This window comes from Rattus rattus, chromosome 2 (genome assembly GCF_011064425.1).
Source record: "Rattus rattus isolate New Zealand chromosome 2, Rrattus_CSIRO_v1, whole genome shotgun sequence".
NCBI classification, from domain to species: Eukaryota; Metazoa; Chordata; class Mammalia; order Rodentia; family Muridae; genus Rattus; species Rattus rattus.
The window spans coordinates 133,023,900-133,037,254 of record NC_046155.1 but is presented as its reverse complement, the minus strand read 5'-3'; the positions used below and the strand labels follow the sequence as shown (position 1 = coordinate 133,037,254).

Sequence of the window (13,355 nt, the reverse complement as noted above, 5' to 3'; positions counted from 1 at the left end):
AAGAAAATATTAAAAGCAGTAAGGGAAAAAGGTCAAGTAGCATATAAAGGCAGACCTATCAGAATTACACCAGACTTCTCAACAGAAACTGACAGCTAGAAGATCCTGGGCAGAGATGTCTTATAGACCCTGAGAGAACACAAATGACAACCCAGGTTACTATATCCAGCAAAATTGTCAATAACCATAGATGTAGAAACCAAAATATCCCATGACAAAACCAAATTTACACAATATCTTTCCACAAATCCAGGCCTACAAAGGATAACTGATGGAAAACTCCAACAAAAGGAGGGAAGCTACATCCTAGAAAAAGCAAGAAAGTAAACTCCTTTCAACTAACCCAAAAGAAGATAGCCACGCATAATTCCACCTGTAACAGCAAAAATAATAGGAAACAACAATCTTGGTCCCTAATATCTCTCAACATCAGTGGACTCAATTCCCCAATAAAAAGACACAGACTAACAGACTGGATATGGAAACAGCACCCAGTATTTTGCTGCATACAGGAAACACACCTCAGTGACAAAGACAGACACTTCCTCAGAGTAAAAGGCTGGGAAACAATTTTCCAAGCAAACAATCCCAAGAAACAAACTGGAATAGTCATTCTAAAATCAACTTTCAACCACAAGTTATCAAAAAAGATAAGGCAGGACACTTCATACTCAACAAAGGAAAAATCCATCAAGATGAACTCTAAATCCTGAATATCTGTGCTCTAAACACAAGGGCACCCACATTCATAAAAGAAACTTTACTGAACTCAAATCACATATTGCACCTCACGATAATAGTGGGTGACTTCAACACATCAATGGGCAGATTATGGGAACAGAAACTAAACAGAGACACAGTGAAACTAACAGAAGTTATGAACCAAATGGATTTAACAGATACCTATAGAACATTTCATCCTAAAACAAAAGAATGTAACTTCTTCTCAGCACCTCAGGGTACCTTCTCCAAAACTGACCATATAATTGGTCACAAAACAGGCCTCAACGGATATAAGAAGATAGGAATAATCCCATGCATCCTATCAGATCACCGTGGACTAAGGCTGGTGTTCAATAACAACAATAATGACAGAAAGCACACACACACGGAAGCTGAACAACACTCTACTCAATGATAACTTGGTCAAAGAAGAAATAAAGAAAAAATTAAAGACTTTTTAGAATTTAATGAAATTGAAGGCACAACATACCCAATTTTATGGAACACAATGAAAGAAGTGCTAAGAGGGAAACTCATAGCTCTGAGTGCCTCCAAAATTGGAGACAGCATCCATTATAGCAGCTTGACAGCACACCTGAAAGCTCTAGAACAAAGAGAAGCAAATACACCCAACAGGGGGAGTCGGCAGGAAATAATCAAATTCAGAGCTAAAATCAACCAAGTAGAAACAAAAAGAACTAGACAAAGAATCAACAAAGCCAGGAGCTGGTTCTTTGAGAAAATCAACAAAATAGATAAAACCTTAGCCACACTAACCAGAGAACAGATAGACAGTATCCAAATCAACAAAGTCTGGAATGAAAAGGGAGACATAACAACAGAAATTGAGGAAATTCAAAAATCATCAGATTCTACTACAAAAGTCTATATTCAACAAAATCTAGATGAAATGGATAATTTTCTAGACACACACCAGGAACCAAAGCTAAATCAGGATCAGATAAACCATCTAAACAGTTCCATAACCCCTAATGAAGTAGAAGCAATCATTAAAAGTCTCCCAACCAAAAAAACCCCGGGACCAGATGGGTTTAGTGCAGAATTCTATCAGATGTTCAAAGAAGACCTATTCAAATATTCTTCAATGTATTCCACAAAATAAAAACAGAAGGAATACTACCCAATTTTTCCTTTGAAGCAACAATTACGCTTATACCTAAACACAAAGAAAGAGAACTTCAGACCAATTTCACTCATGAATATCGATGTAAAAATACTCAATAAAATTCTTGCAAACTGAATCGAAGAACACATCAAAACAATCACTAGGGATGGTTCAATATACAAAAATCCATCAATGTAATCCACTATATAAACAAACTCATGGAAAAAAAACCCACATGATCATTTCATTAGATGTTGAGAAAGCATTTCACAAAATTTAACCCGCCCCCCACCCCAATGATAAAAGTCTTGGAAAGATCAGGAATTCAAGGTCCATACCTAAACATAGTAAAAGCAATATACAGCAAACCATTAGCCAACATCAAACTAAATGGAGAGGAACTTTAAGCAATCCCACTAAAATCAGGGACTAGACAAGGCTGCCCACTCTCTCCCTACTTATTCAATATAGTTCTTGAAGTCCTAGCCAGAGCAATTAGACAACAAAAAGAGGTCAAAGGGATACAGATTCGAAAGGAAGAAGTCAAAAATATCACTATTTGCAGATGATATGATAGTATATTTAAGTGACCCCAAAAGTTCCACCAGAGAACTACTAAACCTGATAAACAACTTCAGCAAAGTGGCTGGATACAAAATTAACTCAAACAAATCAGTAGCCTTCCTCTACTCAAAGGATATAGAGGCTGAGAACAGAGATTAGGGAAACAACACCCTTCACAATAGTCACAAATAATATAAAATACCTTGGTGTGACTTTAACCAAAAAGTGAAAGATCTGTATGACAAGAACTTCAAGTCTCTGAAGAAAGAAATTGAAGATCTCAGAAGAAAGAAAGGCCTCCCATGCTCATGGATTGGCAGGATTAATATAGTAAAAATGGCCATCTTGCCAAAAGCAATCTACAGATTCAATGCAACCCCAATCAAAATTCCAACTCAATTCTTCATAGAATTAGAAAGAGCAATTTGCAAATGCATTTGCAAAAGCAAAAAAATTCAGGACAGTGAAAATTATTCTCAACAATCAAAGAACTTCTGGGGGAATCACCATTCCTGACTTCAGGCTGTATTACTGAGCAATCGTCATAAAAGTGTGCAGAGACACCCAGGTAGATCAGTGAAATAGAACTGAAGACCCAGAAATGAACCCACACACCTATGGTCACTTAATTTTTGACAAAGAAGATAAAACCATCCAGTGGAAAAAAGATAGCATTTTCAACAAATGGTGCAGGTTCAAATGGAGGTCAGCATGAAGAACATGCAAATCGATCCATTGTTATCTCCTTGTACAAAGCTCAAGTCCAAGTGGATCAAAGCCAGATATACTCAAATAGAAGAAAAAGTGAGGAAGAGCCTGGAACACACAGACACTGGGGAAATTTTCCTGAACAGAACAGCAATGGCTTATGCTCTAAGATCAAGAATGGACAAATGGGACCTCATAAAATTGCAAAGCTTCTGTCAGGTAAAGGACATTGTCAATAGGACAAAACAGTAACCAACAGATTGGGAAAAGATCTTTACCAATCCTACATCTGATAGAGGGCTAATATGCAATATATACAAAAAACTCAAGAAGTTAGACTCCAGAGAACCAAATAACCCTATTTTAAAAAATGGAGTACAGGGGCTGGAGAGATGGCTCAGTGGTTAAAAGCATTGACTGCTCTTCCAGAGGTCCTGAGTTCAAATACCAGCAACCATATGGTGGCTTACAACCATCTGTAATGAGATATGCTGTCCTTTTCTGGTGTGTCTGAAGACAGCTGCAGTGTACTTCTATATAATAAATAAATAAATCTTTAAAAAAAAAAATGGGGCACAGAGCCAAACAAAGAATTCTCAGCTGAGGAATATCGAATGGCTGCAAAGCACCTAAAGAAATGTTCAACATTCTTAGTCATCAGGGAAATAAATGCAAATCAAAACAACCCTGAGATTCCACCTCACACCAGTCAGAATGACTAAGATCAAAAACTCAAGTGACAGCAGATGCTGGTGAGGATATGGAGAAATAGAAACACTTCTCCATTGTTGATGGGATTGCAAACTGGTACAACCACTCTGGAAATTAGTCTGGTGGTTCCTCAAAAAATTGGACATAGTACCACCTGAGAACCCAGCTATACCACTCCTGGGCATATAACCAAAAGATGCTCCAACATACAACAAGACATATGCTCCACTATGTTCAGAGCAGCCTTATTTATAATAGCCAGAAGCTGGAAAGAACCCAGATACCCTTCAACAGAGGAATGGATACAGAAAATGTGGTACATTTACACAATGGAGTACTACTTAGTTATCAAAAACAATAACTTTATGAAATTCATAGGCAAATCGATGGAACTAGAAAATACCACCCTGAATCAGGTAACCCAGGCACAAAACACCCACACATGGTATGTACTCACTGATAAATGGGTATTAGGCCAAATGCTTGGAATACCTATGATAAATATTCACAGGTCATATGAAGCCCGAGAAGAAGGAAGACCAAAATGTGGATGCTTCATGTCCTTCTTAGAAGGCAGAACAAAATACTCACAGGAGGAAATTATGGGGACAAAGAGTGGAGCAGGGACTGAAGAAAAGGTCATCCAGAGACCAAACCCAGTCACTATTGCTGACGCCAGTGCTTGCTGATAGGAGACAGATATGGGTGTCTCCTGAGAGGTTCTGCCAGAGCCCTACTGATACAGATGAGGATGCCTGCAGCTAACCGTTGGACTGTACAAGGGGACCCCAATAGAGGACTTAGAGAAAAGAGTCAAGGTGCTGACAGGGTTTGCAGCACCATAGGAAGAACAACAGTTTTAACCTACCAGACCCCAGAGCTCCCAGGTACTAAACCACCAACCAATGAGTACACATGGAGGGACCCATGACTCCAGCTGCATATGTAGCAGAGGATGGCATTGTCTGGCATCAATAGGAGGAAAAACCCTTGGTCTTGTGAAGGTTCGTTTCCCCAATGCAGGGTAATGACAGGGTGTGGAGGTTGGAGTGGGTGGGTGGGAGTGGGAGCATCCTCACAGAAGCAGAGAGGAGTGGGTATAGGAGGGGGGGAAAGGGGATAACATTTGAAATGTAAATACATAAAATATCCAAGAAAAATGAAATTAAAAAATCTTTAAACTGAGGTCAACTTATTTGTTTCCATGCTTTACCCAAAGCATTAAAAAAATAATAATAAATTCAGTTATAGACCTTAAGCTCTCAAGGAAATTAACTCAAAATGGATACAAGGCCTTAAATATAAAATGTAAATTTACAAGGCTCACAAATGAATTGGGACTTGGTATGACCCTTTTCAAAAGGTCTAATAAATATGATCTATTTAGAAGACATTTAACTGAATTTTCCTGAAATTAGAAGCTTCTGCTCTATAAAGGACCCTGTAAGAAAATAAAAAGAAAAATCAAGGATACCTTTGATAAACAGTACCTCACACAGTACATTATCTAACATATGCAAAACATTAAAACTCAATAAAAGAAAATTAAAAATCTGATTTTCAAAGATGGACAAAAGATATAAGTAGGCAACTTACCACACAAAGGAGATATACAGAAAATTAGCATATAAGAGAGATAGGAGAGCATACAGGTGAATACCATTATATAGATATATTTTTATGCTATTTTGTTCTGAACTTAAAAATGCCATATAGTTTTCTTCTTAGGGACTGTCAACTGTTGGTCTAGACTAGACTAGTGAAGTGCTGCATTAGCTCCCTAAGAGCCAGGATTCCCTCTGTGAGAGAAAGCTACTGTGGACACTTCAGTCGTTTCTCACAGGCATACGATTACTACAACGTACTCCTGAATTACAGCTGTAATATGCTTGTCCAAAAGAAGAGCAACAATAAAGAAAATGCTATTTGTTTCACTTCCTCGTAAAGTGAAAAAGTTAAAGACGGCAGAGTAGCCTAACATTTATCATTAAGGTAAGGTGTCAGCTTTCCTTTCTTTTGGTAATGCATTTAAACAGCTACAACTCTAGGAATAAAAATTTTATCTTAATTTCACAGATCTTAATATGCTCAAAGTCATCTTATGGTCTTCTATTTCTCATGTGCAGAAAGTATAATCTATGATCATTTAAATATCCCAGTGGCCAATAAACTTCTACTTAACTAAAAAAATTAAGTAGCTAATACAATGTACTGTTTGAAAGACAGACTGGATGTGTAAAATTTGCTATATATCCAGACCACTTTTTATGTAATATCTGTCAATATCTATCTTAAAGATATTTTAGTTTTTATAAAATACTGTAGTTTTCTTCTAAATATAAAAGACAGAAGGTGGTGGTGGTTGTTGTTGTTGTTGTTGTTGTTGTTGTTGTTGTTTTTATAAAATCTCAACAGCTTGGGCCCACAAGCAAACCAAACAATCTAAGTTCACTCCCAAGATCAAATTCACAATGGAAGGAGAGAATTCCTAAAAGTTGTCTCCTAAATTCTCTGTGTGTACAACCCAGCACATGCCAGCATTGTCACACACACAAATATAAACACACATACTAATAAATAACTTCTAAAACTATGTATTTAAATTTTCAACATCTTGGTATATTTGTTTTCAGATACATTTTAGGAATAACAAGAAAACAGAACACAGTGGGAGAACAAGGGCGAAGAATAAAGGAGACTGACCACAGCTTACCAATACAGATACTACACAGACAACCAAAGTTCAGATCACAGAGAACTTCTAAGAACTGTTACTCTCTAAGTGATACGTATCACAGAAATCTTCCTTGCCCACTTGTAAGGAAGTTATGCTCACAAGTACATACAGTAAGCTATCCGAACAGCACACACGTGGTCTTTGCTATGAGCATGATAAACAAACAGCTGAACTGAAGGAATGAGTCAGATCACAAAAGTCCAGCACTAAACAAAAGCCAAGAGAAACTACCATGCCATCATGTGAGAAAGTAAAGCCATTCAGATACAATGTAAAATAATATGCTTTCAATGAGTGCATGTTAAGGAAAACAAAGTGAATGACTGATTACCTTCATAAGGAAAAGATGAACAGGTCTATGGAAAAATTATAGACTGAATATCTCATTTTCTTTTACAGATAAGAGTATCTGTAGTAAATATGTCAGGACTGACATGACTTCCAAATAACGAACACAACAATCTTTGTGCCACTATTCTCTATATTCAACCTTTGAAAACAGAACCTTTGAAAAACATTGTAATGTTTTCTTCCTTAGTCTATGAAGGCATCTGCATCTTAATAAACAGAAATACATATCAAGTATTAGAAGCAGCAGGTGATCTCAAGCAAGGTTACTGGCTAACATTCATATGAAAAGAACTATACTTTTATAAATAGTACTTAGCAACGAAACTACAGAAAACACAAACTGGGGGGTTAGTGAGATGACAGCAAAGGTACTTTCCATACAAGTCCAAGAATCTGTGTCCAATCCCTACAACCCACATGAGGTGGAAGAAGAGAAACAACTCTACAAAGTTGTCCCCTGGCCTCCACAAGTATGCTGCACCTCACATGTACCAACACAAACAAATTATACACTCACTCAAAGTAATAATAATAAATAAAATTTTAAAAAAGAAAATTTGGGGAATTATGTTTTTTGGTTTTTGTTTTGAAGATTTATTGATTTTATGTATATAAGTACACTATAGCTGTCTTCAGACCCACCAGAAGAGGGCATCAGATCCCATTACAGATGGTTGTGAGCCACCATGTAGTTGCTGGGAGTTGAACTCAGGTCCTCTGGAAGAGCAGTCAGTGTTCTTAACCACTGAGCCTTCTCACCAGTTCCTAGGAACTATGTTTTTAAAATCAAATATCTAGAAATAAGTTTAAAATGCCTAATATCTACATACTCAAAAGCATCAAAACCTATGGGTAGCGCTAATAAAAACTAAATGAAAAGTAAGAATGTTCACAGGTGATAAGACCTAATAATTATAAAGTCTTCTGTGTCCCTCAATGAATGCACATATTTAGTGGAGGAAACCCGAGTCCAGGAAGATTCCTGATTGGTTACCTTTGTGCAAACATTGAGCTGACAGTTTCGTTTGGAAATAGAAAGGGAAAGACAGTCAGCTTATTCTGCAGAAAGACAATGGCAACCAACTACGCTACCAGATAGCAAATTATAGTAACCGCAGCAGTGTAGTGTGGAGCTGAGCAAGGATACACAAATAAGCAAATGCAACTGAATACAGGATCCAGAAAGAGACCTTCCAACTCAGGCAGGAGAGAAATGCAAGAAATTATATGGGTCACTGAAAACCAATATAATAGGAAAATAATAATTTCAACTCAAACATAAATTCCAAAAGGATAATAGAACCAAAACATGTAAAGTGAAACAGAAACACTTCTAGAAGAAAGTAGAGAATAATTATCTTAGCCCTAGTTTGGAGGTCTGAGCAGGGAGTGAGCCCCCATGTGTGTCTGACTCCACCTCTACTGGTAACATGACCTTCTTTACCAGGCACACACCAGGGGACAGCAGAAGAACTAGTCTAGACAGCCAATTTAGCTGAATCAGCCCTGGTGATTAAATGGTGTGACGTGTAACAGTCAGACTGTCCTTATACTTTAACAAATTCTCTTCACTGCCTTTGGCAAATGAAAGTTCTCAAATAGGATATAAATAGCATCAGCAATAATGAAAAGAACAAAAAGGTAAGCCTAGCAGAACCTAAAATGCTATCCTATGCTTATAGTCTTAGAACTGAGGAGACTAAAGTAGAAGGGACACTGGAACCCACAAATGAGACCAGCTTGAGCACCTTAGTAAGACTCCCCCTTTAATCTATAAAAAGAAAAGTGTGTGAGGGTGTAACTGCTATTCTTCATTGCCAATGTGACTGCATCTGGCATTAACCAAAAGTCAAGCTGATGGGTATACCTGTGACAGATTTTTCTTGATTGAGTTGATATTCATAATTCTATCAATTCTGTTTCTCTAGAGAATCCTGACTAATACAGGAAGTATGTAATACTGACTCCTGAACATGGCATGGTTACTGGACTCTCAAACAAACAGCAGCTATGATTACCTACACAAACCTCCATAAGAAGAAGCCTGTTAACACCTTGTCATGGAGGAGAGAAGGCCTCCCTGCTCCCTAACGAAATCTAAGCAGTTAGCGCAGCTAATGATTGGTGAGGGAGTAAAAGACATACTTTTTTTTCCAGTAATATAGCCACTAGTAAGGTAGCCATTCTTTTGTAAACAAACTCTCATCCATGCTCAGATACACAACCCATAATACTGATGAACTCATTGGGACAGACAGACAGACACACACAGAGACAGACAGACACACACACACACACACACACACACACACACACTCTCTTCTGATAACATAAAATCATGAAAAGAAAAAACAACTTCATCAGATACGACTGAAACTTCGGATTAAAATTAGTTGCTATTGCTTGTCTACTAGTCTACTAGAATGGATTAAGTGGAAAAGGTAATTCTAAGTAGTGGTACAGATTGTAAGTAGCTAGCATCACACTGCTAGCTAAATAGAAATTAAGCACTAACACTTTAGAAAACTCTTGTGAAATCCAGGTAACTGCAGAGGTTAAGTAGGGGACCGGGGAGGAGGAAGGGACCTCTCAAGGAAGGGAAAATAGAACACAGTGTCAAAAAGAGATCAAAGGGATACCAGGAGGATTGGGGGTGGGGGATAAAGAAGGAAATATGGGAAGGACAATTCACATTAAAGACCCTCTGAAAAACATACAGAACCTACTACTGTAGAAGCTAAAACATGTACATAAATGAAAGGACTTTAAATGGAGTTACCATATACCAGAAGAAACAGTGTCACAACTAGACATCTTATGCCACTAAGTAAAACCTTTAATTCTAGGAATAAGCTACATCTTGTTGAGTTGTTGGTCAAAAGGGTTCCCTGGCCCTACTCTTCAAACACCACAGGTATTGCCAAGGCTATTGGTGGCTTTCCACAACCTGATAGTAGGGCATACTGATGAGGACCTTTACTTATGTCACTGAGCATGAAGACATTAAATTGGTTCCTAACTAGAGGCTTTACCTCTACCAACTAGCATGCGTGGTGTTAGAAGGTACTCTACATGCTAACACAGTGAAAAGTAGTCATCCGTATCACCAGGAACAAATCCTGCAACATATATAAAATATCCTGGTGTACAGTGGGAGTACTCAACCACTTTCTGCCTGGATTTAAGGCTTACTCTATGACACAGAACCCGTAGCTTATACTGCTATAGTACCGAGAGCCTGTCTAGATAGGTGCTGGGCCTACAGGAAAATACACTATCATTCTGCTAACGGAACATGGCAATGACACCCAGTGACATGCTACTCTACTCAGCTCAGTGACCCCTTCAGCCTTTATCAGAGAAGTGTCTTGGCAGAAGATGGGAATTAATAGAGACCCACATTAACTGGACTATGCAGAGAGTGAGAATTTGAATCACTCTGTCCTAAATGGAATGTCTTCATCAAATCCCTCTCCTTAAGGTTTGGAGATCTATGGAAAGGAAGAGATGCAAAGATTATAAAAGCCAGAGTGCTGATTCCAAGGAAACAGTTTCTTCCAAATACAACAGGACTTACACAAACATGAATTCCAAATACAACAGGACTTACACAAACATGAATTCCAAATACAACAGGACTTATACAAACATGAATTCCAAATACAACAGGACTTATACAAACATGAATTCCAAATACAACAGGACTTATACAAACATGAATTCACTGAGAATTTGGCAGATGTGTGTTCAAGCCAAAGGCCCAGCACTGAGAAGGGAGAGAAGCTGCGAAGTCCTCCTCCTAACCCACAAACTATTTGAAACTAATTTCTGGAAAAGAGAAATGTTTTCATGTGTACTGAGATTGAAGTGTTTCTATTTTGTTATTTTTGTCTTATTGGTTTGTTTTTGTGTGTGTGTTTGTTCAAATTTGTTTGTTTAAAAAAAAAAACAAAAAAGGAAGCTCTTGTCCACCATCACAAAAGCTGATCAGACAAAACCCCTTTAACTCAATTACTGTACTAGATATAAGACCAAGTATTTGTGTGCGCAAAATAAGAATGAAGTGAACTCTTCATGATAGCATGAAAGCAAAAGAAAAAAGTCTATTTAAGACAGATAAATATAAATCCATAAATTATGTTACATTGTTATACACTGATAAAAATATATAAATAAGCTGACACACATTTACATGCAAAGGCAACAGTCATGAATTTTACAAGCATAGAACTGCTCGAAAGAACACATACTGGACAAGTGAATGGAAACAATAGGTGAATTTACGCCACAGTGTGGAGGATTAGTTAAAATGACTTCTCTTGGGGCTGGAGACCAGGAGGTAGGACAAACAGTAGCTCTGGGGTAGTGCATCAGGGCATGTCACAAAAACTTTTCCATGTACTTTTTCAGACCTTGAGTATAGCTTTATAAAGTTAATTCATACTTAGAATTCAAAACTCTACTTGCTATTAGGTTTTCTATTATATTTCCCTAAATTATTTATTATAAATTACAGATTCTTACATAAACTCTCCCAGTATCTGATCTCATTTTTATATGCTATATACTAAACTTCTAGAGAGAATAAATATTTATATTTTAATGATTTTCCAGAATCTAATTTAGTCTCTTAAAAGTATACTTAATTTGGGTAAATTAGAAACTATTTTCCCTTTTATGGAAGAAAGAAAAAATTCGAACCCCAACTCGAACTCTGAATTCGCTTTTTGAAAAGTAAAATTAAGATACCATTTTACTTTATGACAGACGTGCCTATACCAAATTTAATCTAAAAAACAAATTGCCCAATTATATCTTCTCTCCTTCTTCCTTTGCAGAGAAAAAGAGGAGAGAGAGAAAGAGAAAGAAGGAAGTTATTTACTTGTAATATGTATGTAAAATACTAGCCAGAATGTTAAAAATACCTTTCTCCTCCTCAAATGAGATGCCTTTTTCTCATACATACAAACAATTTCTGAGTTTACAACATAAGCCAATTGGAAAACAGAATTTGATATATTATACTTTCTCTAGAAGCAACTGGTCAAGAATGCATTTATTCTACAAAACAATGGAGACTTTATTTTCATCTCAAGTCTATAGCTATTTCAGCCACAGTAGTAACAGGAGTTGTAAGATGTCAAAATTATTTATTATTTCAGTGATAATTTTGTACAGTTTCTTCATCATATTCATCCCCTCCCTTCACTCCTCTCAGATTCACCCTTTCTCCCTTCCTGCCCAACTTTTTCTCTTTTTAGACAAAGTCATCCTCTCAACTTATCAAGTCCCCACTACAGAGCTAAACAGGCACCGTTTCTCTCTCCCTTTGAACATTCAGTCTTTAGCACATAAGTCTAAACTAACTATGCCCAATTTAACCGTGGGTATTCATGAGATGAGAGCTGGGAGATATTATGCTACTTCTCACCTTGCATACAAGCAGATTCTCCTTCCTCTACATGTCACCATCTTCACGTGTTGACATGTGGTAGTCCTTGGACTCATTCCTTTCCAATGATGGGATAGTTATTTCAACCTCCCCTATTTTATCAACCATCCTAATGTACTATACAAACTGTGTAGGCCTTATTATATCCTTTTGCTAAGCAGTTGTTAGGAGCTGAAACAAGAGCTGAACTATGGTGATGACTCCCATTAATACCCGCTCCCCCTGCAACTCACTGAGCTGTGTCTACGGTTCCATCTGAATTCAGTAAACTTCTACACTGACCTTCTGAAAGCACATTCTGAGTGCTACCACAGATCCTACTGAGCTTGCAGAAGCTGTTCTTCAAACCTCTGACAAACTTCCAGATAACATCTCTCCCTGTGGAACACGCTTTGAACATGAGGAGTGAGCTGCTTACTATGATAGTCTCTGAAATTCTTTTTTCTTCTTTTCTCTAAATCAAAGTCAGTCTACTTATCTTAAGACTGCAGACAGATATCAAAGATTTAGAACCTAGGGGTCAGAGAGTTTTATGCCAACTATTCAATATAGAAACTATGCAAATGAATAGGCTGCTGGTGCTAAGAACACTTGGAAAACCAGGCAGCTAGTTTTGAAAACATTGTCAATAGGTTTTAATACAACAATTGGACTCTTCATGGATCAGAATCATACTGAAATTATCCTAAATCTCAAAAAATCAACTCACACTGGCCCGGCAAAGGTAACAGTTAAAGCTGATAAATATGTGCTTAAGAAATATGTGAAATAATATGGCTTCAAATATGTTCACTTCTTCTCAGGTAAGCCCAAAATGTAAGAGAGTAGAAAGCATTACAGTCCTTGGTATGGTAAGAGGTGATATTCTGACAACAATCACAAAAGACTAGCAAAGTGAGTTGTGTACCAGAGACTAGGCACTGTATGCAAATTCATGAGTAAAAATGGAAGGGTTACAGTGACTTAACTTTTCTACTGCACAC

General features: G+C 37.3%; 1 protein-coding gene across 5 annotated transcripts in view; it reads right to left on the bottom strand.

Annotated features, from left to right (window-relative positions):
* Mef2a (myocyte enhancer factor 2A) overlaps nucleotides 1-13,355 on the bottom strand; it is a 139,604-nt gene that overhangs the window by 66,442 nt on the left and 59,807 nt on the right. The window lies entirely within an intron of this gene.